The following is a 21,232-nucleotide window of genomic DNA, read 5'->3' on the forward strand; positions in this document are numbered from 1 at the left end:
AGGCAGGGAGGAGGCCGAGAACCCAGGGAGCGCACGCCTGCAGAGGCGGGGTCACGGCCCGCCCGGGGCTCCCGCGGTTCCTCTCGCCCGGGCCGCTTTCCCTCCACCCCCCTCCGCCGCCTCCGCCTCCTCTCGCGCCGCCCCCTGAGCGCCCACCGCCCTGCACACCAGCCCCCAGCCCGCACCCCGGGATAGGCTGTGGGCGTTCCTGGGGCTTGGAGGTGGAAGGGCTGGGCTGTGGGCGCCTGGCTGTGCCACGGGCACCCGCAGAGGGCCAGGGTTCCGCGTTGCGCTGCGCGTGTGGCGTGTGGCGTGTGGCGTGTGGCGTGTGGCGTGTGGCGAGCGGGTCGGGCCCACCACGCATGGCCTGTGGTGAGGTGGGGGCACGTGGGGTTTGAATGGAGCCGGGTTGGGCAAGGTTGGGGGGGCGGGCCGCTGGCGGCAGAGGGAGTGGAAGGGAGGGCGAAGGGCAAGGAAAGGAAAAGAAAAGGAGAAAAGCCTACAGCACCCGGTATTCCCAGGCGGTCTCCCATCCAAGTACTAACCAGGCCCGACCCTGCTTAGCTTCCGAGATCAGACGAGATCGGGCGCGTTCAGGGTGGTATGGCCGTAGACGCCTGTGGCTGCCGCTCGGTGCCCCAAGAGCCTGCTCCGCCCCTCCCAGCCCCAGCCCCAGCCCCAGCCCAGCCCCTGCCGAGCGATTGTCAGCCCTCCTCGCCTGGCCTGGGCCTGGTGCCTGCCTGCCTGCCTGCCTGCCTGCCTGCCTGCCAGCCAGCACGCCCAGGGGACAAGATGCCTCCGGCACCCCGGAGCCGCGGAAGTCCGCGCGCTCTCCCGTCCCGGGACTCTCCTGCCGCGCCGCCGCTTGGCTCCCGGGATGGCAACGGGGTGGGTCGGGGCGCCGGGGGCGAGGCCCGAGGTGTTCTCAGAGCGCCCCCCAACCCCCCCGCCCCCCGCGGGGAGCACAACCCGCCCACTGGCCTTTCCTCCTCTCCCGGCCGCCGGGCTCAAAGCCCACCGGAAGCCTCGGGCGCCACCACAGACCATCATCACCATCCCAACCCCCTGGCCCTTCCTCCGCCACCCTTCCCCTCCCCACCCAGCGACACCAGGACCTGATCGAGAGACACCAGGGGCCGGCTCACAATACGCACACACACAGACACACAGGGAAAGACAGAGAGACACGGAGTGGGGGGACACTTAGGGGACACACTGGACGGGAGAGACGGGGAGGGACAGAGTGTGTGTGTGTGTGTGTGTGTGTGTGGTCTGTGTGTGTGACAGAGAGAGAGAAAGAGAGAGAGAGATTAGATTATCCAACACACAGACCCTGTCACACCCCAGCACAGACACGCAGACCCCGACCCGGATGCGGACGGGGACAGGGACAGGGACAGAGACCCAGGTGCACACAGGTGACACACACCCACACACAGGGACACACAGGACGCTGTGTGGGCGCGGCAGCTAGCCCACGGGAGGGCGGTCGCGCTTGGGCGCGCTTTGGGCAAGGCGGCCGCGCCCTGGAGCTGCCATAGGAGCCCTCCCTCGGAGCCCGAGGACTTGCAGCCCAGGTGGCGGGAATCCCGATGGGCTGCCATTCCTGCCCAGCACCCCTCTGGCGTGGGGGCGTGCGAGGCATTCTTTCTTTTGCCCCGTCCTTTATTTTCTGGTGGCCCTTGTCGCCGTGGTGCGGGGCGCCCCGGGGTCTCGCTGAGGGAGCGAGCCTCGCTGTTCCGCTGAGACGGGGCGCGGAGTCGGGTGCCCACGGGGCCTGAGGCCCCGGGCGGTTGGCCATCTTGTGTCCTGTGCGCACGGAGCACGGACGCCCGGGCCCAGGGGCAAAGGGACGGTGACCGGTGCGAAGGAGGGCCATGCCCTTCTGGCGGGAGCGCAGCCCAGGGCTGGTGGGGAGAAGGTGTAGGCGGGCCCAGGCAGGAGGCGGGGCCGGCAGGCGGTTGGCCCGGGGCGCTGCGGTGGGCGGGCGGCCCAAGCGAACTGCTAGGGGCTCGGGAGAGGAGAGGGCCCGGAGGCAGGGAGGAGGCCGAGAACCCAGGGAGCGCACGCCTGCAGAGGCGGGGTCACGGCCCGCCCGGGGCTCCCGCGGTTCCTCTCGCCCGGGCCGCTTTCCCTCCACCTCCCTCCGCCGCCTCCGCCTCCTCTCGCGCCGCCCCCTGAGCGCCCACCGCCCTGCACACCAGCCCCCAGCCCGCACCCCGGGATAGGCTGTGGGCGTTCCTGGGGCTTGGAGGTGGAAGGGCTGGGCTGTGGGCGCCTGGCTGTGCCACGGGCACCCGCAGAGGGCCAGGGTTCCGCGTTGCGCTGCGCGTGTGGCGTGTGGCGTGTGGCGTGTGGCGTGTGGCGAGCGGGTCGGGCCCACCACGCATGGCCTGTGGTGAGGTGGGGGCACGTGGGGTTTGAATGGAGCCGGGTTGGGCAAGGTTGGGGGGGCGGGCCGCTGGCGGCAGAGGGAGTGGAAGGGAGGGCGAAGGGCAAGGAAAGGAAAAGAAAAGGAGAAAAGCCTACAGCACCCGGTATTCCCAGGCGGTCTCCCATCCAAGTACTAACCAGGCCCGACCCTGCTTAGCTTCTGAGATCAGACGAGATCGGGCGCGTTCAGGGTGGTATGGCCGTAGACGCCTGTGGCTGCCGCTCGGTGCCCCAAGAGCCTGCTCCGCCCCTCCCAGCCCCAGCCCCAGCCCCAGCCCCAGCCCAGCCCCTGCCGAGCGATTGTCAGCCCTCCTCGCCTGGCCTGGGCCTGGTGCCTGCCTGCCTGCCTGCCTGCCTGCCTGCCAGCCAGCACGCCCAGGGGACAAGATGCCTCCGGCACCCCGGAGCCGCGGAAGTCCGCGCGCTCTCCCGTCCCGGGACTCTCCTGCCGCGCCGCCGCTTGGCTCCCGGGATGGCAACGGGGTGGGTCGGGGCGCCGGGGGCGAGGCCCGAGGTGTTCTCAGAGCGCCCCCCAACCCCCCCGCCCCCCGCGGGGAGCACAACCCGCCCACTGGCCTTTCCTCCTCTCCCGGCCGCCGGGCTCAAAGCCCACCGGAAGCCTCGGGCGCCACCACAGACCATCATCACCATCCCAACCCCCTGGCCCTTCCTCCGCCACCCTTCCCCTCCCCACCCAGCGACACCAGGACCTGATCGAGAGACACCAGGGGCCGGCTCACAATACGCACACACACAGACACACAGGGAAAGACAGAGAGACACGGAGTGGGGGGACACTTAGGGGACACACTGGACGGGAGAGACGGGGAGGGACAGAGTGTGTGTGTGTGTGTGTGTGTGTGTGGTCTGTGTGTGTGACAGAGAGAGAGAAAGAGAGAGAGAGATTAGATTATCCAACACACAGACCCTGTCACACCCCAGCACAGACACGCAGACCCCGACCCGGATGCGGACGGGGACAGGGACAGGGACAGAGACCCAGGTGCACACAGGTGACACACACCCACACACAGGGACACACAGGACGCTGTGTGGGCGCGGCAGCTAGCCCACGGGAGGGCGGTCGCGCTTGGGCGCGCTTTGGGCAAGGCGGCCGCGCCCTGGAGCTGCCATAGGAGCCCTCCCTCGGAGCCCGAGGACTTGCAGCCCAGGTGGCGGGAATCCCGATGGGCTGCCATTCCTGCCCAGCACCCCTCTGGCGTGGGGGCGTGCGAGGCATTCTTTCTTTTGCCCCGTCCTTTATTTTCTGGTGGCCCTTGTCGCCGTGGTGCGGGGCGCCCCGGGGTCTCGCTGAGGGAGCGAGCCTCGCTGTTCCGCTGAGACGGGGCGCGGAGTCGGGTGCCCACGGGGCCTGAGGCCCCGGGCGGTTGGCCATCTTGTGTCCTGTGCGCACGGAGCACGGACGCCCGGGCCCAGGGGCAAAGGGACGGTGACCGGTGCGAAGGAGGGCCATGCCCTTCTGGCGGGAGCGCAGCCCAGGGCTGGTGGGGAGAAGGTGTAGGCGGGCCCAGGCAGGAGGCGGGGCCGGCAGGCGGTTGGCCCGGGGCGCTGCGGTGGGCGGGCGGCCCAAGCGAACTGCTAGGGGCTCGGGAGAGGAGAGGGCCCGGAGGCAGGGAGGAGGCCGAGAACCCAGGGAGCGCACGCCTGCAGAGGCGGGGTCACGGCCCGCCCGGGGCTCCCGCGGTTCCTCTCGCCCGGGCCGCTTTCCCTCCACCTCCCTCCGCCGCCTCCGCCTCCTCTCGCGCCGCCCCCTGAGCGCCCACCGCCCTGCACACCAGCCCCCAGCCCGCACCCCGGGATAGGCTGTGGGCGTTCCTGGGGCTTGGAGGTGGAAGGGCTGGGCTGTGGGCGCCTGGCTGTGCCACGGGCACCCGCAGAGGGCCAGGGTTCCGCGTTGCGCTGCGCGTGTGGCGTGTGGCGTGTGGCGTGTGGCGTGTGGCGTGTGGCGAGCGGGTCGGGCCCACCACGCATGGCCTGTGGTGAGGTGGGGGCACGTGGGGTTTGAATGGAGCCGGGTTGGGCAAGGTTGGGGGGGCGGGCCGCTGGCGGCAGAGGGAGTGGAAGGGAGGGCGAAGGGCAAGGAAAGGAAAAGAAAAGGAGAAAAGCCTACAGCACCCGGTATTCCCAGGCGGTCTCCCATCCAAGTACTAACCAGGCCCGACCCTGCTTAGCTTCTGAGATCAGACGAGATCGGGCGCGTTCAGGGTGGTATGGCCGTAGACGCCTGTGGCTGCCGCTCGGTGCCCCAAGAGCCTGCTCCGCCCCTCCCAGCCCCAGCCCCAGCCCCAGCCCCAGCCCAGCCCCTGCCGAGCGATTGTCAGCCCTCCTCGCCTGGCCTGGGCCTGGTGCCTGCCTGCCTGCCTGCCTGCCTGCCTGCCAGCCAGCACGCCCAGGGGACAAGATGCCTCCGGCACCCCGGAGCCGCGGAAGTCCGCGCGCTCTCCCGTCCCGGGACTCTCCTGCCGCGCCGCCGCTTGGCTCCCGGGATGGCAACGGGGTGGGTCGGGGCGCCGGGGGCGAGGCCCGAGGTGTTCTCAGAGCGCCCCCCAACCCCCCCGCCCCCCGCGGGGAGCACAACCCGCCCACTGGCCTTTCCTCCTCTCCCGGCCGCCGGGCTCAAAGCCCACCGGAAGCCTCGGGCGCCACCACAGACCATCATCACCATCCCAACCCCCTGGCCCTTCCTCCGCCACCCTTCCCCTCCCCACCCAGCGACACCAGGACCTGATCGAGAGACACCAGGGGCCGGCTCACAATACGCACACACACAGACACACAGGGAAAGACAGAGAGACACGGAGTGGGGGGACACTTAGGGGACACACTGGACGGGAGAGACGGGGAGGGACAGAGTGTGTGTGTGTGTGTGTGTGTGTGTGGTCTGTGTGTGTGACAGAGAGAGAGAAAGAGAGAGAGAGATTAGATTATCCAACACACAGACCCTGTCACACCCCAGCACAGACACGCAGACCCCGACCCGGATGCGGACGGGGACAGGGACAGGGACAGAGACCCAGGTGCACACAGGTGACACACACCCACACACAGGGACACACAGGACGCTGTGTGGGCGCGGCAGCTAGCCCACGGGAGGGCGGTCGCGCTTGGGCGCGCTTTGGGCAAGGCGGCCGCGCCCTGGAGCTGCCATAGGAGCCCTCCCTCGGAGCCCGAGGACTTGCAGCCCAGGTGGCGGGAATCCCGATGGGCTGCCATTCCTGCCCAGCACCCCTCTGGCGTGGGGGCGTGCGAGGCATTCTTTCTTTTGCCCCGTCCTTTATTTTCTGGTGGCCCTTGTCGCCGTGGTGCGGGGCGCCCCGGGGTCTCGCTGAGGGAGCGAGCCTCGCTGTTCCGCTGAGACGGGGCGCGGAGTCGGGTGCCCACGGGGCCTGAGGCCCCGGGCGGTTGGCCATCTTGTGTCCTGTGCGCACGGAGCACGGACGCCCGGGCCCAGGGGCAAAGGGACGGTGACCGGTGCGAAGGAGGGCCATGCCCTTCTGGCGGGAGCGCAGCCCAGGGCTGGTGGGGAGAAGGTGTAGGCGGGCCCAGGCAGGAGGCGGGGCCGGCAGGCGGTTGGCCCGGGGCGCTGCGGTGGGCGGGCGGCCCAAGCGAACTGCTAGGGGCTCGGGAGAGGAGAGGGCCCGGAGGCAGGGAGGAGGCCGAGAACCCAGGGAGCGCACGCCTGCAGAGGCGGGGTCACGGCCCGCCCGGGGCTCCCGCGGTTCCTCTCGCCCGGGCCGCTTTCCCTCCACCTCCCTCCGCCGCCTCCGCCTCCTCTCGCGCCGCCCCCTGAGCGCCCACCGCCCTGCACACCAGCCCCCAGCCCGCACCCCGGGATAGGCTGTGGGCGTTCCTGGGGCTTGGAGGTGGAAGGGCTGGGCTGTGGGCGCCTGGCTGTGCCACGGGCACCCGCAGAGGGCCAGGGTTCCGCGTTGCGCTGCGCGTGTGGCGTGTGGCGTGTGGCGTGTGGCGTGTGGCGTGTGGCGAGCGGGTCGGGCCCACCACGCATGGCCTGTGGTGAGGTGGGGGCACGTGGGGTTTGAATGGAGCCGGGTTGGGCAAGGTTGGGGGGGCGGGCCGCTGGCGGCAGAGGGAGTGGAAGGGAGGGCGAAGGGCAAGGAAAGGAAAAGAAAAGGAGAAAAGCCTACAGCACCCGGTATTCCCAGGCGGTCTCCCATCCAAGTACTAACCAGGCCCGACCCTGCTTAGCTTCTGAGATCAGACGAGATCGGGCGCGTTCAGGGTGGTATGGCCGTAGACGCCTGTGGCTGCCGCTCGGTGCCCCAAGAGCCTGCTCCGCCCCTCCCAGCCCCAGCCCCAGCCCCAGCCCCAGCCCAGCCCCTGCCGAGCGATTGTCAGCCCTCCTCGCCTGGCCTGGGCCTGGTGCCTGCCTGCCTGCCTGCCTGCCTGCCTGCCAGCCAGCACGCCCAGGGGACAAGATGCCTCCGGCACCCCGGAGCCGCGGAAGTCCGCGCGCTCTCCCGTCCCGGGACTCTCCTGCCGCGCCGCCGCTTGGCTCCCGGGATGGCAACGGGGTGGGTCGGGGCGCCGGGGGCGAGGCCCGAGGTGTTCTCAGAGCGCCCCCCAACCCCCCCGCCCCCCGCGGGGAGCACAACCCGCCCACTGGCCTTTCCTCCTCTCCCGGCCGCCGGGCTCAAAGCCCACCGGAAGCCTCGGGCGCCACCACAGACCATCATCACCATCCCAACCCCCTGGCCCTTCCTCCGCCACCCTTCCCCTCCCCACCCAGCGACACCAGGACCTGATCGAGAGACACCAGGGGCCGGCTCACAATACGCACACACACAGACACACAGGGAAAGACAGAGAGACACGGAGTGGGGGGACACTTAGGGGACACACTGGACGGGAGAGACGGGGAGGGACAGAGTGTGTGTGTGTGTGTGTGTGTGTGTGGTCTGTGTGTGTGACAGAGAGAGAGAAAGAGAGAGAGAGATTAGATTATCCAACACACAGACCCTGTCACACCCCAGCACAGACACGCAGACCCCGACCCGGATGCGGACGGGGACAGGGACAGGGACAGAGACCCAGGTGCACACAGGTGACACACACCCACACACAGGGACACACAGGACGCTGTGTGGGCGCGGCAGCTAGCCCACGGGAGGGCGGTCGCGCTTGGGCGCGCTTTGGGCAAGGCGGCCGCGCCCTGGAGCTGCCATAGGAGCCCTCCCTCGGAGCCCGAGGACTTGCAGCCCAGGTGGCGGGAATCCCGATGGGCTGCCATTCCTGCCCAGCACCCCTCTGGCGTGGGGGCGTGCGAGGCATTCTTTCTTTTGCCCCGTCCTTTATTTTCTGGTGGCCCTTGTCGCCGTGGTGCGGGGCGCCCCGGGGTCTCGCTGAGGGAGCGAGCCTCGCTGTTCCGCTGAGACGGGGCGCGGAGTCGGGTGCCCACGGGGCCTGAGGCCCCGGGCGGTTGGCCATCTTGTGTCCTGTGCGCACGGAGCACGGACGCCCGGGCCCAGGGGCAAAGGGACGGTGACCGGTGCGAAGGAGGGCCATGCCCTTCTGGCGGGAGCGCAGCCCAGGGCTGGTGGGGAGAAGGTGTAGGCGGGCCCAGGCAGGAGGCGGGGCCGGCAGGCGGTTGGCCCGGGGCGCTGCGGTGGGCGGGCGGCCCAAGCGAACTGCTAGGGGCTCGGGAGAGGAGAGGGCCCGGAGGCAGGGAGGAGGCCGAGAACCCAGGGAGCGCACGCCTGCAGAGGCGGGGTCACGGCCCGCCCGGGGCTCCCGCGGTTCCTCTCGCCCGGGCCGCTTTCCCTCCACCCCCCTCCGCCGCCTCCGCCTCCTCTCGCGCCGCCCCCTGAGCGCCCACCGCCCTGCACACCAGCCCCCAGCCCGCACCCCGGGATAGGCTGTGGGCGTTCCTGGGGCTTGGAGGTGGAAGGGCTGGGCTGTGGGCGCCTGGCTGTGCCACGGGCACCCGCAGAGGGCCAGGGTTCCGCGTTGCGCTGCGCGTGTGGCGTGTGGCGTGTGGCGTGTGGCGTGTGGCGAGCGGGTCGGGCCCACCACGCATGGCCTGTGGTGAGGTGGGGGCACGTGGGGTTTGAATGGAGCCGGGTTGGGCAAGGTTGGGGGGGCGGGCCGCTGGCGGCAGAGGGAGTGGAAGGGAGGGCGAAGGGCAAGGAAAGGAAAAGAAAAGGAGAAAAGCCTACAGCACCCGGTATTCCCAGGCGGTCTCCCATCCAAGTACTAACCAGGCCCGACCCTGCTTAGCTTCCAAGATCAGACGAGATCGGGCGCGTTCAGGGTGGTATGGCCGTAGACGCCTGTGGCTGCCGCTCGGTGCCCCAAGAGCCTGCTCCGCCCCTCCCAGCCCCAGCCCCAGCCCCAGCCCAGCCCCTGCCGAGCGATTGTCAGCCCTCCTCGCCTGGCCTGGGCCTGGTGCCTGCCTGCCTGCCTGCCTGCCTGCCTGCCTGCCAGCCAGCACGCCCAGGGGACAAGATGCCTCCGGCACCCCGGAGCCGCGGAAGTCCGCGCGCTCTCCCGTCCCGGGACTCTCCTGCCGCGCCGCCGCTTGGCTCCCGGGATGGCAACGGGGTGGGTCGGGGCGCCGGGGGCGAGGCCCGAGGTGTTCTCAGAGCGCCCCCCAACCCCCCCGCCCCCCGCGGGGAGCACAACCCGCCCACTGGCCTTTCCTCCTCTCCCGGCCGCCGGGCTCAAAGCCCACCGGAAGCCTCGGGCGCCACCACAGACCATCATCACCATCCCAACCCCCTGGCCCTTCCTCCGCCACCCTTCCCCTCCCCACCCAGCGACACCAGGACCTGATCGAGAGACACCAGGGGCCGGCTCACAATACGCACACACACAGACACACAGGGAAAGACAGAGAGACACGGAGTGGGGGGACACTTAGGGGACACACTGGACGGGAGAGACGGGGAGGGACAGAGTGTGTGTGTGTGTGTGTGTGTGTGTGGTCTGTGTGTGTGACAGAGAGAGAGAAAGAGAGAGAGAGATTAGATTATCCAACACACAGACCCTGTCACACCCCAGCACAGACACGCAGACCCCGACCCGGATGCGGACGGGGACAGGGACAGGGACAGAGACCCAGGTGCACACAGGTGACACACACCCACACACAGGGACACACAGGACGCTGTGTGGGCGCGGCAGCTAGCCCACGGGAGGGCGGTCGCGCTTGGGCGCGCTTTGGGCAAGGCGGCCGCGCCCTGGAGCTGCCATAGGAGCCCTCCCTCGGAGCCCGAGGACTTGCAGCCCAGGTGGCGGGAATCCCGATGGGCTGCCATTCCTGCCCAGCACCCCTCTGGCGTGGGGGCGTGCGAGGCATTCTTTCTTTTGCCCCGTCCTTTATTTTCTGGTGGCCCTTGTCGCCGTGGTGCGGGGCGCCCCGGGGTCTCGCTGAGGGAGCGAGCCTCGCTGTTCCGCTGAGACGGGGCGCGGAGTCGGGTGCCCACGGGGCCTGAGGCCCCGGGCGGTTGGCCATCTTGTGTCCTGTGCGCACGGAGCACGGACGCCCGGGCCCAGGGGCAAAGGGACGGTGACCGGTGCGAAGGAGGGCCATGCCCTTCTGGCGGGAGCGCAGCCCAGGGCTGGTGGGGAGAAGGTGTAGGCGGGCCCAGGCAGGAGGCGGGGCCGGCAGGCGGTTGGCCCGGGGCGCTGCGGTGGGCGGGCGGCCCAAGCGAACTGCTAGGGGCTCGGGAGAGGAGAGGGCCCGGAGGCAGGGAGGAGGCCGAGAACCCAGGGAGCGCACGCCTGCAGAGGCGGGGTCACGGCCCGCCCGGGGCTCCCGCGGTTCCTCTCGCCCGGGCCGCTTTCCCTCCACCCCCCTCCGCCGCCTCCGCCTCCTCTCGCGCCGCCCCCTGAGCGCCCACCGCCCTGCACACCAGCCCCCAGCCCGCACCCCGGGATAGGCTGTGGGCGTTCCTGGGGCTTGGAGGTGGAAGGGCTGGGCTGTGGGCGCCTGGCTGTGCCACGGGCACCCGCAGAGGGCCAGGGTTCCGCGTTGCGCTGCGCGTGTGGCGTGTGGCGTGTGGCGTGTGGCGTGTGGCGTGTGGCGAGCGGGTCGGGCCCACCACGCATGGCCTGTGGTGAGGTGGGGGCACGTGGGGTTTGAATGGAGCCGGGTTGGGCAAGGTTGGGGGGGCGGGCCGCTGGCGGCAGAGGGAGTGGAAGGGAGGGCGAAGGGCAAGGAAAGGAAAAGAAAAGGAGAAAAGCCTACAGCACCCGGTATTCCCAGGCGGTCTCCCATCCAAGTACTAACCAGGCCCGACCCTGCTTAGCTTCCGAGATCAGACGAGATCGGGCGCGTTCAGGGTGGTATGGCCGTAGACGCCTGTGGCTGCCGCTCGGTGCCCCAAGAGCCTGCTCCGCCCCTCCCAGCCCCAGCCCCAGCCCCAGCCCAGCCCCTGCCGAGCGATTGTCAGCCCTCCTCGCCTGGCCTGGGCCTGGTGCCTGCCTGCCTGCCTGCCTGCCTGCCTGCCTGCCAGCCAGCACGCCCAGGGGACAAGATGCCTCCGGCACCCCGGAGCCGCGGAAGTCCGCGCGCTCTCCCGTCCCGGGACTCTCCTGCCGCGCCGCCGCTTGGCTCCCGGGATGGCAACGGGGTGGGTCGGGGCGCCGGGGGCGAGGCCCGAGGTGTTCTCAGAGCGCCCCCCAACCCCCCCGCCCCCCGCGGGGAGCACAACCCGCCCACTGGCCTTTCCTCCTCTCCCGGCCGCCGGGCTCAAAGCCCACCGGAAGCCTCGGGCGCCACCACAGACCATCATCACCATCCCAACCCCCTGGCCCTTCCTCCGCCACCCTTCCCCTCCCCACCCAGCGACACCAGGACCTGATCGAGAGACACCAGGGGCCGGCTCACAATACGCACACACACAGACACACAGGGAAAGACAGAGAGACACGGAGTGGGGGGACACTTAGGGGACACACTGGACGGGAGAGACGGGGAGGGACAGAGTGTGTGTGTGTGTGTGTGTGTGTGTGGTCTGTGTGTGTGACAGAGAGAGAGAAAGAGAGAGAGAGATTAGATTATCCAACACACAGACCCTGTCACACCCCAGCACAGACACGCAGACCCCGACCCGGATGCGGACGGGGACAGGGACAGGGACAGAGACCCAGGTGCACACAGGTGACACACACCCACACACAGGGACACACAGGACGCTGTGTGGGCGCGGCAGCTAGCCCACGGGAGGGCGGTCGCGCTTGGGCGCGCTTTGGGCAAGGCGGCCGCGCCCTGGAGCTGCCATAGGAGCCCTCCCTCGGAGCCCGAGGACTTGCAGCCCAGGTGGCGGGAATCCCGATGGGCTGCCATTCCTGCCCAGCACCCCTCTGGCGTGGGGGCGTGCGAGGCATTCTTTCTTTTGCCCCGTCCTTTATTTTCTGGTGGCCCTTGTCGCCGTGGTGCGGGGCGCCCCGGGGTCTCGCTGAGGGAGCGAGCCTCGCTGTTCCGCTGAGACGGGGCGCGGAGTCGGGTGCCCACGGGGCCTGAGGCCCCGGGCGGTTGGCCATCTTGTGTCCTGTGCGCACGGAGCACGGACGCCCGGGCCCAGGGGCAAAGGGACGGTGACCGGTGCGAAGGAGGGCCATGCCCTTCTGGCGGGAGCGCAGCCCAGGGCTGGTGGGGAGAAGGTGTAGGCGGGCCCAGGCAGGAGGCGGGGCCGGCAGGCGGTTGGCCCGGGGCGCTGCGGTGGGCGGGCGGCCCAAGCGAACTGCTAGGGGCTCGGGAGAGGAGAGGGCCCGGAGGCAGGGAGGAGGCCGAGAACCCAGGGAGCGCACGCCTGCAGAGGCGGGGTCACGGCCCGCCCGGGGCTCCCGCGGTTCCTCTCGCCCGGGCCGCTTTCCCTCCACCTCCCTCCGCCGCCTCCGCCTCCTCTCGCGCCGCCCCCTGAGCGCCCACCGCCCTGCACACCAGCCCCCAGCCCGCACCCCGGGATAGGCTGTGGGCGTTCCTGGGGCTTGGAGGTGGAAGGGCTGGGCTGTGGGCGCCTGGCTGTGCCACGGGCACCCGCAGAGGGCCAGGGTTCCGCGTTGCGCTGCGCGTGTGGCGTGTGGCGTGTGGCGTGTGGCGTGTGGCGAGCGGGTCGGGCCCACCACGCATGGCCTGTGGTGAGGTGGGGGCACGTGGGGTTTGAATGGAGCCGGGTTGGGCAAGGTTGGGGGGGCGGGCCGCTGGCGGCAGAGGGAGTGGAAGGGAGGGCGAAGGGCAAGGAAAGGAAAAGAAAAGGAGAAAAGCCTACAGCACCCGGTATTCCCAGGCGGTCTCCCATCCAAGTACTAACCAGGCCCGACCCTGCTTAGCTTCTGAGATCAGACGAGATCGGGCGCGTTCAGGGTGGTATGGCCGTAGACGCCTGTGGCTGCCGCTCGGTGCCCCAAGAGCCTGCTCCGCCCCTCCCAGCCCCAGCCCCAGCCCCAGCCCCAGCCCAGCCCCTGCCGAGCGATTGTCAGCCCTCCTCGCCTGGCCTGGGCCTGGTGCCTGCCTGCCTGCCTGCCTGCCTGCCTGCCAGCCAGCACGCCCAGGGGACAAGATGCCTCCGGCACCCCGGAGCCGCGGAAGTCCGCGCGCTCTCCCGTCCCGGGACTCTCCTGCCGCGCCGCCGCTTGGCTCCCGGGATGGCAACGGGGTGGGTCGGGGCGCCGGGGGCGAGGCCCGAGGTGTTCTCAGAGCGCCCCCCAACCCCCCCGCCCCCCGCGGGGAGCACAACCCGCCCACTGGCCTTTCCTCCTCTCCCGGCCGCCGGGCTCAAAGCCCACCGGAAGCCTCGGGCGCCACCACAGACCATCATCACCATCCCAACCCCCTGGCCCTTCCTCCGCCACCCTTCCCCTCCCCACCCAGCGACACCAGGACCTGATCGAGAGACACCAGGGGCCGGCTCACAATACGCACACACACAGACACACAGGGAAAGACAGAGAGACACGGAGTGGGGGGACACTTAGGGGACACACTGGACGGGAGAGACGGGGAGGGACAGAGTGTGTGTGTGTGTGTGTGTGTGTGTGGTCTGTGTGTGTGACAGAGAGAGAGAAAGAGAGAGAGAGATTAGATTATCCAACACACAGACCCTGTCACACCCCAGCACAGACACGCAGACCCCGACCCGGATGCGGACGGGGACAGGGACAGGGACAGAGACCCAGGTGCACACAGGTGACACACACCCACACACAGGGACACACAGGACGCTGTGTGGGCGCGGCAGCTAGCCCACGGGAGGGCGGTCGCGCTTGGGCGCGCTTTGGGCAAGGCGGCCGCGCCCTGGAGCTGCCATAGGAGCCCTCCCTCGGAGCCCGAGGACTTGCAGCCCAGGTGGCGGGAATCCCGATGGGCTGCCATTCCTGCCCAGCACCCCTCTGGCGTGGGGGCGTGCGAGGCATTCTTTCTTTTGCCCCGTCCTTTATTTTCTGGTGGCCCTTGTCGCCGTGGTGCGGGGCGCCCCGGGGTCTCGCTGAGGGAGCGAGCCTCGCTGTTCCGCTGAGACGGGGCGCGGAGTCGGGTGCCCACGGGGCCTGAGGCCCCGGGCGGTTGGCCATCTTGTGTCCTGTGCGCACGGAGCACGGACGCCCGGGCCCAGGGGCAAAGGGACGGTGACCGGTGCGAAGGAGGGCCATGCCCTTCTGGCGGGAGCGCAGCCCAGGGCTGGTGGGGAGAAGGTGTAGGCGGGCCCAGGCAGGAGGCGGGGCCGGCAGGCGGTTGGCCCGGGGCGCTGCGGTGGGCGGGCGGCCCAAGCGAACTGCTAGGGGCTCGGGAGAGGAGAGGGCCCGGAGGCAGGGAGGAGGCCGAGAACCCAGGGAGCGCACGCCTGCAGAGGCGGGGTCACGGCCCGCCCGGGGCTCCCGCGGTTCCTCTCGCCCGGGCCGCTTTCCCTCCACCTCCCTCCGCCGCCTCCGCCTCCTCTCGCGCCGCCCCCTGAGCGCCCACCGCCCTGCACACCAGCCCCCAGCCCGCACCCCGGGATAGGCTGTGGGCGTTCCTGGGGCTTGGAGGTGGAAGGGCTGGGCTGTGGGCGCCTGGCTGTGCCACGGGCACCCGCAGAGGGCCAGGGTTCCGCGTTGCGCTGCGCGTGTGGCGTGTGGCGTGTGGCGTGTGGCGTGTGGCGTGTGGCGAGCGGGTCGGGCCCACCACGCATGGCCTGTGGTGAGGTGGGGGCACGTGGGGTTTGAATGGAGCCGGGTTGGGCAAGGTTGGGGGGGCGGGCCGCTGGCGGCAGAGGGAGTGGAAGGGAGGGCGAAGGGCAAGGAAAGGAAAAGAAAAGGAGAAAAGCCTACAGCACCCGGTATTCCCAGGCGGTCTCCCATCCAAGTACTAACCAGGCCCGACCCTGCTTAGCTTCTGAGATCAGACGAGATCGGGCGCGTTCAGGGTGGTATGGCCGTAGACGCCTGTGGCTGCCGCTCGGTGCCCCAAGAGCCTGCTCCGCCCCTCCCAGCCCCAGCCCCAGCCCCAGCCCCAGCCCAGCCCCTGCCGAGCGATTGTCAGCCCTCCTCGCCTGGCCTGGGCCTGGTGCCTGCCTGCCTGCCTGCCTGCCTGCCTGCCAGCCAGCACGCCCAGGGGACAAGATGCCTCCGGCACCCCGGAGCCGCGGAAGTCCGCGCGCTCTCCCGTCCCGGGACTCTCCTGCCGCGCCGCCGCTTGGCTCCCGGGATGGCAACGGGGTGGGTCGGGGCGCCGGGGGCGAGGCCCGAGGTGTTCTCAGAGCGCCCCCCAACCCCCCCGCCCCCCGCGGGGAGCACAACCCGCCCACTGGCCTTTCCTCCTCTCCCGGCCGCCGGGCTCAAAGCCCACCGGAAGCCTCGGGCGCCACCACAGACCATCATCACCATCCCAACCCCCTGGCCCTTCCTCCGCCACCCTTCCCCTCCCCACCCAGCGACACCAGGACCTGATCGAGAGACACCAGGGGCCGGCTCACAATACGCACACACACAGACACACAGGGAAAGACAGAGAGACACGGAGTGGGGGGACACTTAGGGGACACACTGGACGGGAGAGACGGGGAGGGACAGAGTGTGTGTGTGTGTGTGTGTGTGTGTGGTCTGTGTGTGTGACAGAGAGAGAGAAAGAGAGAGAGAGATTAGATTATCCAACACACAGACCCTGTCACACCCCAGCACAGACACGCAGACCCCGACCCGGATGCGGACGGGGACAGGGACAGGGACAGAGACCCAGGTGCACACAGGTGACACACACCCACACACAGGGACACACAGGACGCTGTGTGGGCGCGGCAGCTAGCCCACGGGAGGGCGGTCGCGCTTGGGCGCGCTTTGGGCAAGGCGGCCGCGCCCTGGAGCTGCCATAGGAGCCCTCCCTCGGAGCCCGAGGACTTGCAGCCCAGGTGGCGGGAATCCCGATGGGCTGCCATTCCTGCCCAGCACCCCTCTGGCGTGGGGGCGTGCGAGGCATTCTTTCTTTTGCCCCGTCCTTTATTTTCTGGTGGCCCTTGTCGCCGTGGTGCGGGGCGCCCCGGGGTCTCGCTGAGGGAGCGAGCCTCGCTGTTCCGCTGAGACGGGGCGCGGAGTCGGGTGCCCACGGGGCCTGAGGCCCCGGGCGGTTGGCCATCTTGTGTCCTGTGCGCACGGAGCACGGACGCCCGGGCCCAGGGGCAAAGGGACGGTGACCGGTGCGAAGGAGGGCCATGCCCTTCTGGCGGGAGCGCAGCCCAGGGCTGGTGGGGAGAAGGTGTAGGCGGGCCCAGGCAGGAGGCGGGGCCGGCAGGCGGTTGGCCCGGGGCGCTGCGGTGGGCGGGCGGCCCAAGCGAACTGCTAGGGGCTCGGGAGAGGAGAGGGCCCGGAGGCAGGGAGGAGGCCGAGAACCCAGGGAGCGCACGCCTGCAGAGGCGGGGTCACGGCCCGCCCGGGGCTCCCGCGGTTCCTCTCGCCCGGGCCGCTTTCCCTCCACCTCCCTCCGCCGCCTCCGCCTCCTCTCGCGCCGCCCCCTGAGCGCCCACCGCCCTGCACACCAGCCCCCAGCCCGCACCCCGGGATAGGCTGTGGGCGTTCCTGGGGCTTGGAGGTGGAAGGGCTGGGCTGTGGGCGCCTGGCTGTGCCACGGGCACCCGCAGAGGGCCAGGGTTCCGCGTTGCGCTGCGCGTGTGGCGTGTGGCGTGTGGCGTGTGGCGTGTGGCGTGTGGCGAGCGGGTCGGGCCCACCACGCATGGCCTGTGGTGAGGTGGGGGCACGTGGGGTTTGAATGGAGCCGGGTTGGGCAAGGTTGGGGGGGCGGGCCGCTGGCGGCAGAGGGAGTGGAAGGGAGGGCGAAGGGCAAGGAAAGGAAAAGAAAAGGAGAAAAGCCTACAGCACCCGGTATTCCCAGGCGGTCTCCCATCCAAGTACTAACCAGGCCCGACCCTGCTTAGCTTCTGAGATCAGACGAGATCGGGCGCGTTCAGGGTGGTATGGCCGTAGACGCCTGTGGCTGCCGCTCGGTGCCCCAAGAGCCTGCTCCGCCCCTCCCAGCCCCAGCCCCAGCCCCAGCCCCAGCCCAGCCCCTGCCGAGCGATTGTCAGCCCTCCTCGCCTGGCCTGGGCCTGGTGCCTGCCTGCCTGCCTGCCTGCCTGCCTGCCAGCCAGCACGCCCAGGGGACAAGATGCCTCCGGCACCCCGGAGCCGCGGAAGTCCGCGCGCTCTCCCGTCCCGGGACTCTCCTGCCGCGCCGCCGCTTGGCTCCCGGGATGGCAACGGGGTGGGTCGGGGCGCCGGGGGCGAGGCCCGAGGTGTTCTCAGAGCGCCCCCCAACCCCCCCGCCCCCCGCGGGGAGCACAACCCGCCCACTGGCCTTTCCTCCTCTCCCGGCCGCCGGGCTCAAAGCCCACCGGAAGCCTCGGGCGCCACCACAGACCATCATCACCATCCCAACCCCCTGGCCCTTCCTCCGCCACCCTTCCCCTCCCCACCCAGCGACACCAGGACCTGATCGAGAGACACCAGGGGCCGGCTCACAATACGCACACACACAGACACACAGGGAAAGACAGAGAGACACGGAGTGGGGGGACACTTAGGGGACACACTGGACGGGAGAGACGGGGAGGGACAGAGTGTGTGTGTGTGTGTGTGTGTGTGTGGTCTGTGTGTGTGACAGAGAGAGAGAAAGAGAGAGAGAGATTAGATTATCCAACACACAGACCCTGTCACACCCCAGCACAGACACGCAGACCCCGACCCGGATGCGGACGGGGACAGGGACAGGGACAGAGACCCAGGTGCACACAGGTGACACACACCCACACACAGGGACACACAGGACGCTGTGTGGGCGCGGCAGCTAGCCCACGGGAGGGCGGTCGCGCTTGGGCGCGCTTTGGGCAAGGCGGCCGCGCCCTGGAGCTGCCATAGGAGCCCTCCCTCGGAGCCCGAGGACTTGCAGCCCAGGTGGCGGGAATCCCGATGGGCTGCCATTCCTGCCCAGCACCCCTCTGGCGTGGGGGCGTGCGAGGCATTCTTTCTTTTGCCCCGTCCTTTATTTTCTGGTGGCCCTTGTCGCCGTGGTGCGGGGCGCCCCGGGGTCTCGCTGAGGGAGCGAGCCTCGCTGTTCCGCTGAGACGGGGCGCGGAGTCGGGTGCCCACGGGGCCTGAGGCCCCGGGCGGTTGGCCATCTTGTGTCCTGTGCGCACGGAGCACGGACGCCCGGGCCCAGGGGCAAAGGGACGGTGACCGGTGCGAAGGAGGGCCATGCCCTTCTGGCGGGAGCGCAGCCCAGGGCTGGTGGGGAGAAGGTGTAGGCGGGCCCAGGCAGGAGGCGGGGCCGGCAGGCGGTTGGCCCGGGGCGCTGCGGTGGGCGGGCGGCCCAAGCGAACTGCTAGGGGCTCGGGAGAGGAGAGGGCCCGGAGGCAGGGAGGAGGCCGAGAACCCAGGGAGCGCACGCCTGCAGAGGCGGGGTCACGGCCCGCCCGGGGCTCCCGCGGTTCCTCTCGCCCGGGCCGCTTTCCCTCCACCTCCCTCCGCCGCCTCCGCCTCCTCTCGCGCCGCCCCCTGAGCGCCCACCGCCCTGCACACCAGCCCCCAGCCCGCACCCCGGGATAGGCTGTGGGCGTTCCTGGGGCTTGGAGGTGGAAGGGCTGGGCTGTGGGCGCCTGGCTGTGCCACGGGCACCCGCAGAGGGCCAGGGTTCCGCGTTGCGCTGCGCGTGTGGCGTGTGGCGTGTGGCGTGTGGCGTGTGGCGTGTGGCGAGCGGGTCGGGCCCACCACGCATGGCCTGTGGTGAGGTGGGGGCACGTGGGGTTTGAATGGAGCCGGGTTGGGCAAGGTTGGGGGGGCGGGCCGCTGGCGGCAGAGGGAGTGGAAGGGAGGGCGAAGGGCAAGGAAAGGAAAAGAAAAGGAGAAAAGCCTACAGCACCCGGTATTCCCAGGCGGTCTCCCATCCAAGTACTAACCAGGCCCGACCCTGCTTAGCTTCTGAGATCAGACGAGATCGGGCGCGTTCAGGGTGGTATGGCCGTAGACGCCTGTGGCTGCCGCTCGGTGCCCCAAGAGCCTGCTCCGCCCCTCCCAGCCCCAGCCCCAGCCCCAGCCCCAGCCCAGCCCCTGCCGAGCGATTGTCAGCCCTCCTCGCCTGGCCTGGGCCTGGTGCCTGCCTGCCTGCCTGCCTGCCTGCCTGCCAGCCAGCACGCCCAGGGGACAAGATGCCTCCGGCACCCCGGAGCCGCGGAAGTCCGCGCGCTCTCCCGTCCCGGGACTCTCCTGCCGCGCCGCCGCTTGGCTCCCGGGATGGCAACGGGGTGGGTCGGGGCGCCGGGGGCGAGGCCCGAGGTGTTCTCAGAGCGCCCCCCAACCCCCCCGCCCCCCGCGGGGAGCACAACCCGCCCACTGGCCTTTCCTCCTCTCCCGGCCGCCGGGCTCAAAGCCCACCGGAAGCCTCGGGCGCCACCACAGACCATCATCACCATCCCAACCCCCTGGCCCTTCCTCCGCCACCCTTCCCCTCCCCACCCAGCGACACCAGGACCTGATCGAGAGACACCAGGGGCCGGCTCACAATACGCACACACACAGACACACAGGGAAAGACAGAGAGACACGGAGTGGGGGGACACTTAGGGGACACACTGGACGGGAGAGACGGGGAGGGACAGAGTGTGTGTGTGTGTGTGTGTGTGTGTGGTCTGTGTGTGTGACAGAGAGAGAGAAAGAGAGAGAGAGATTAGATTATCCAACACACAGACCCTGTCACACCCCAGCACAGACACGCAGACCCCGACCCGGATGCGGACGGGGACAGGGACAGGGACAGAGACCCAGGTGCACACAGGTGACACACACCCACACACAGGGACACACAGGACGCTGTGTGGGCGCGGCAGCTAGCCCACGGGAGGGCGGTCGCGCTTGGGCGCGCTTTGGGCAAGGCGGCCGCGCCCTGGAGCTGCCATAGGAGCCCTCCCTCGGAGCCCGAGGACTTGCAGCCCAGGTGGCGGGAATCCCGATGGGCTGCCATTCCTGCCCAGCACCCCTCTGGCGTGGGGGCGTGCGAGGCATTCTTTCTTTTGCCCCGTCCTTTATTTTCTGGTGGCCCTTGTCGCCGTGGTGCGGGGCGCCCCGGGGTCTCGCTGAGGGAGCGAGCCTCGCTGTTCCGCTGAGACGGGGCGCGGAGTCGGGTGCCCACGGGGCCTGAGGCCCCGGGCGGTTGGCCATCTTGTGTCCTGTGCGCACGGAGCACGGACGCCCGGGCCCAGGGGCAAAGGGACGGTGACCGGTGCGAAGGAGGGCCATGCCCTTCTGGCGGGAGCGCAGCCCAGGGCTGGTGGGGAGAAGGTGTAGGCGGGCCCAGGCAGGAGGCGGGGCCGGCAGGCGGTTGGCCCGGGGCGCTGCGGTGGGCGGGCGGCCCAAGCGAACTGCTAGGGGCTCGGGAGAGGAGAGGGCCCGGAGGCAGGGAGGAGGCCGAGAACCCAGGGAGCGCACGCCTGCAGAGGCGGGGTCACGGCCCGCCCGGGGCTCCCGCGGTTCCTCTCGCCCGGGCCGCTTTCCCTCCACCCCCCTCCGCCGCCTCCGCCTCCTCTCGCGCCGCCCCCTGAGCGCCCACCGCCCTGCACACCAGCCCCCAGCCCGCACCCCGGGATAGGCTGTGGGCGTTCCTGGGGCTTGGAGGTGGAAGGGCTGGGCTGTGGGCGCCTGGCTGTGCCACGGGCACCCGCAGAGGGCCAGGGTTCCGCGTTGCGCTGCGCGTGTGGCGTGTGGCGTGTGGCGTGTGGCGTGTGGCGAGCGGGTCGGGCCCACCACGCATGGCCTGTGGTGAGGTGGGGGCACGTGGGGTTTGAATGGAGCCGGGTTGGGCAAGGTTGGGGGGGCGGGCCGCTGGCGGCAGAGGGAGTGGAAGGGAGGGCGAAGGGCAAGGAAAGGAAAAGAAAAGGAGAAAAGCCTACAGCACCCGGTATTCCCAGGCGGTCTCCCATCCAAGTACTAACCAGGCCCGACCCTGCTTAGCTTCCGAGATCAGACGAGATCGGGCGCGTTCAGGGTGGTATGGCCGTAGACGCCTGTGGCTGCCGCTCGGTGCCCCAAGAGCCTGCTCCGCCCCTCCCAGCCCCAGCCCCAGCCCCAGCCCAGCCCAGCCCCTGCCGAGCGATTGTCAGCCCTCCTCGCCTGGCCTGGGCCTGGTGCCTGCCTGCCTGCCTGCCTGCCAGCCAGCACGCCCAGGGGACAAGATGCCTCCGGCACCCCGGAGCCGCGGAAGTCCGCGCGCTCTCCCGTCCCGGGACTCTCCTGCCGCGCCGCCGCTTGGCTCCCGGGATGGCAACGGGGTGGGTCGGGGCGCCGGGGGCGAGGCCCGAGGTGT

At 70.4% G+C, this 21,232-nt stretch overlaps 11 non-coding genes across 11 annotated transcripts; all 11 read right to left on the reverse strand.

Annotated features, from left to right (window-relative positions):
- Window positions 1-496: 496 nt before the first annotated feature.
- LOC125281725 (5S ribosomal RNA) lies at window positions 497-615 on the reverse strand. The gene has a single exon (XR_007188859.1). It is a non-coding gene; the product is annotated as a 5S ribosomal RNA (ribosomal RNA).
- A 1,907-nt stretch (window positions 616-2,522) lies between these two features.
- LOC125281724 (5S ribosomal RNA) lies at window positions 2,523-2,641 on the reverse strand. The gene has a single exon (XR_007188858.2). It is a non-coding gene; the product is annotated as a 5S ribosomal RNA (ribosomal RNA).
- Window positions 2,642-4,557: 1,916 nt separating this feature from the next.
- LOC125281734 (5S ribosomal RNA) lies at window positions 4,558-4,676 on the reverse strand. Its single transcript, XR_007188868.2, has one exon. It is a non-coding gene; the product is annotated as a 5S ribosomal RNA (ribosomal RNA).
- A 1,916-nt stretch (window positions 4,677-6,592) lies between these two features.
- LOC125281733 (5S ribosomal RNA) lies at window positions 6,593-6,711 on the reverse strand. The gene has a single exon (XR_007188867.2). It is a non-coding gene; the product is annotated as a 5S ribosomal RNA (ribosomal RNA).
- A 1,909-nt stretch (window positions 6,712-8,620) lies between these two features.
- Window positions 8,621-8,739, reverse strand: LOC125281732 (5S ribosomal RNA). The gene has a single exon (XR_007188866.2). It is a non-coding gene; the product is annotated as a 5S ribosomal RNA (ribosomal RNA).
- Window positions 8,740-10,653: 1,914 nt separating this feature from the next.
- Window positions 10,654-10,772, reverse strand: LOC125281731 (5S ribosomal RNA). Its single transcript, XR_007188865.1, has one exon. It is a non-coding gene; the product is annotated as a 5S ribosomal RNA (ribosomal RNA).
- Window positions 10,773-12,679: 1,907 nt separating this feature from the next.
- LOC125281603 (5S ribosomal RNA) lies at window positions 12,680-12,798 on the reverse strand. The gene has a single exon (XR_007188824.2). It is a non-coding gene; the product is annotated as a 5S ribosomal RNA (ribosomal RNA).
- A 1,916-nt stretch (window positions 12,799-14,714) lies between these two features.
- Window positions 14,715-14,833, reverse strand: LOC125281601 (5S ribosomal RNA). Its single transcript, XR_007188822.2, has one exon. It is a non-coding gene; the product is annotated as a 5S ribosomal RNA (ribosomal RNA).
- A 1,916-nt stretch (window positions 14,834-16,749) lies between these two features.
- Window positions 16,750-16,868, reverse strand: LOC125281728 (5S ribosomal RNA). The gene has a single exon (XR_007188862.1). It is a non-coding gene; the product is annotated as a 5S ribosomal RNA (ribosomal RNA).
- A 1,916-nt stretch (window positions 16,869-18,784) lies between these two features.
- Window positions 18,785-18,903, reverse strand: LOC125281727 (5S ribosomal RNA). Its single transcript, XR_007188861.1, has one exon. It is a non-coding gene; the product is annotated as a 5S ribosomal RNA (ribosomal RNA).
- Window positions 18,904-20,812: 1,909 nt separating this feature from the next.
- On the reverse strand, window positions 20,813-20,931 carry LOC113259291 (5S ribosomal RNA). The gene has a single exon (XR_003317539.1). It is a non-coding gene; the product is annotated as a 5S ribosomal RNA (ribosomal RNA).
- Window positions 20,932-21,232: the final 301 nt, after the last annotated feature.

Source organism: Ursus arctos, unplaced genomic scaffold, assembly GCF_023065955.2.
Source record: "Ursus arctos isolate Adak ecotype North America unplaced genomic scaffold, UrsArc2.0 scaffold_7, whole genome shotgun sequence".
Lineage (NCBI taxonomy): Eukaryota > Metazoa > Chordata > Mammalia > Carnivora > Ursidae > Ursus > Ursus arctos.